The sequence below is a fragment of the Telopea speciosissima genome, chromosome 11 (genome assembly GCF_018873765.1).
Source record: "Telopea speciosissima isolate NSW1024214 ecotype Mountain lineage chromosome 11, Tspe_v1, whole genome shotgun sequence".
In the NCBI taxonomy this organism is placed as follows: domain Eukaryota; kingdom Viridiplantae; phylum Streptophyta; class Magnoliopsida; order Proteales; family Proteaceae; genus Telopea; species Telopea speciosissima.
The window spans coordinates 28,056,147-28,059,242 of NC_057926.1; the positions used below are offsets into that span (position 1 = coordinate 28,056,147).

Genomic DNA, 3,096 nt, shown 5'->3' on the forward strand with positions numbered 1-3,096 from the left:
TACACTTATATATTATATAGATAGGGAATCAAGATACATTGATCTCTAGCTCTGAATCCTTGTTTATACCCTGCAATGCAAATCCAAGGATAAGCCCTACTATATAGCAAGACCCTATTCCAGTTTGAAAACTGACTTGCAGGATACTCAGATGGTTTTGAGTTGATCACCTGAATAGATTGAGGGTTTAAGAATCCGTTCTCATTCCTCAACCAATACCTATAAGTCCACTAATTTACCAGCATATCAGAATTCAGAACCATCTTTTTTTTTTAACCCAAACCAAGGAGAAAAGAAGCCGAAAATGGAATTGCTTTTCAACATTGTCCCATCCGAATACATAAGAGAAGTTGACATATATTCTGTTTACAAGTCCTATTTGGCAATGATAAATTGAGCAAAAGACCATTGCCAATTCTGAACTCGGAGACTTGGCTTCCAACAGCTTTGACTACAGCAGAGTAATTGGAGCCCATAATGAATGGGAGAAGAGGCTTCTCTTGGCATTTGCCTAAAATCTGCAGATAATTGGCATAGTTGAGACTAGTAGCTTTTACACATACTATAATGACGGTTGGAGAAGTTAACGCATGGATGGGATGAGAGGTGGAAACAATGATCGGTGAAGACTTTGAGATCACCAATCTTTCTGCATGACAGAGCTTCCATTGATTGATAAAATTCAATATTATGTTCTTACATACAAGTTTTCTGGAATTGGGAGAGGGGGACCAAAAGGGAGCCAGAGCTAGGCCAGATCATAAGGGGAAGGGGAGGGAGATGCAGAGATTGGATGGGGCTGGGAGGGAGGAGGGGAGAGAGGAAGTCGACAGTCACAATTGAGGGGGTACACTGTATCTTATAAGGCTGCTCCAAATCTTAACTGACAGTTACTCATTTGGATTCATAAGACTACTTTAGAGACACAGCAAAAAATGATCTCCCGTTCACCTAAGTGGGGGAGAAAACAGGGAAGTGGGTGAGAGCCATTCTGTATTGGTGACAGGGGAGAGAGAGAGAGAGAGAGAGAGAGAGGGGAGCCTTGTAGGGATTTGGTACATGTCTGAAATACCTACATCTGCCCTAAAAATATTGAACATAAATTTAAAAAACAGGAAAAAAGAAGGTCAAGTGTGAAACAATCCACCTGTGAGAGAGAGAGAGGAGCCCTTGTAGAGATTTGGTACAAGTCTGAAGTACCTACATCTAGTCAAGTGTGAAACAATCCACCTCACTCCCCATAGTGGTACTGAAGATAATCCATATAATATAATTTGAAAAGAGATACACGAACATGCACAAATTAAGGACCTCCTCATTTTACTTTTTTATTATTATTATTATTTTACGTCTACCCCTAATATTAGGCCCTTGGGCCCTAAAAAATGAAAGATAGCTAGAACTTACAAAGAGTGTCACAGAGTGACAGAGAGAGTTAAAAAAGGAAAACCCCTTGTAGCTGTACCCTCATTGAGAACCTAAACAAACACCACTGACAACACAAACAAACCATTATTGCAGTCTCAAGCTTCTCAGAGAGCCATGGGTTATGGAAGGAGTTTCAGTATTGAAACATGTCTGCAGAAGCCATGATAGGTTGCTGATTTAGATAGAGTGAATTCCATGGGTTCATGAAGCTATCAACACCGCTTAGAGTTTCCACAGTTTTAAAACTGTTATTGCCCACATTAATGTACTGTATGATCTCATTAAGGGACTGCAATCTATTGTTCAACTCCCCCATCTGAGCTCTCAAAACTGAATTCTCAGATTCAATGGCCAAGTAGTGTTGAGTGGTGAAGTTCATACTTGTAAGCATCTGGTTATTCTCCTTCCTGAGCTGAGCCTTTTGGACCATCAGTTCATCAAAGTGCTTCTGTTTCTACATCCTCGATCTTCTCGCCGATTCACAGTTTGATAGCATTCTCTTCTTTTTCCTTTGACCCATTACAAGCTGAAGGTCTTCTTCTGAACCAGAGTTTAGAAGGAGAGTTGACCCAAAAGAAGTTCCAGAAGAGGAAGCCATGGTATATTTACAGCATAAATTTTATAACAAACCAAGTAGAGGGATTTGATTAGACCTTAAATACAACAAAGATGCATGACCCAAATACTAAAAAAGAAGAAACCAAAATGTATACGTTATACCAATTAATTAAGATATAAAAATAGATATAGAAGAAGTGCAAGGGTCTATCTAGCAGTTATTAGAATTGAAAGTTGACAAATTTCTGTGAATTCACCTAGAAGGGGGGTGAATAGGTGAAGCTAGGGAATTATAAAAAACTTATGCGAAAATTAAAATAAATCACCAAAGTAAAGACAAGCAATGAATAAAAGTGATACAAAAGATATATAGTGGTTCGGCCAACACTTGCCTACGTCCACTCCTCTCACCTTAGAGAGAATTTGTCATACCCCAAACCACCCCCTGGGAGGATTAGGTAGGTAACCCGAATTGCGTAACGGCAATCCGCCAAATCCCATGAATCTAGAAATAGTTATTACATTCACGGTCCCACATTCATCACTTTACCATAAGCAAGATCAAAGTGTTGCAAATAAACTACAATTACAATAACAAAGAGAAGTATAGCGATACGGGAAATGATGGTAATATATAAATACATATATTTGTTCTGATACATTCCCCAAACTAGCCACAAACTGAGAAGTAAAACTGACAAGAACAAAAGCCAAAGAAATTACATACATATATATATATATAGGGTGAGATAACTCAACCCCAAAAAAAAAGTAAGAAAAACTACAACAGAACCACAAATAGAACGGGGATAAACTCTTAATAAAAACAAAAAGGAGTCCCCAAGACAAAAAGCATCAAGTGCACTCTTCAACGATCTTCATCAATGACCACTGAGAATGCACGCACCATTGGCACGACCTCCGTCGGGGTCTACACCAATATCATCATAATAACCAGGGCTCTCCTCCTCGTAACACAGTGACATCGATCTGCAAAATCATCTAAGAAAAACATATATAACAAAGTGTGAGCCCCACTGAGCTTGTGAGCAAAACATATCATCATGCATGCATGTGCAACCACAATCCACATGATCCTACATGATATGT

General features: G+C 39.0%; 1 pseudogene; it reads right to left on the reverse strand.

Moving 5' to 3' along the window:
* Positions 1-1,362: 1,362 nt before the first annotated feature.
* On the reverse strand, positions 1,363-2,588 carry LOC122646498 (annotated as a pseudogene).
* Between the last annotated feature and the right edge of the window lie 508 nt (positions 2,589-3,096).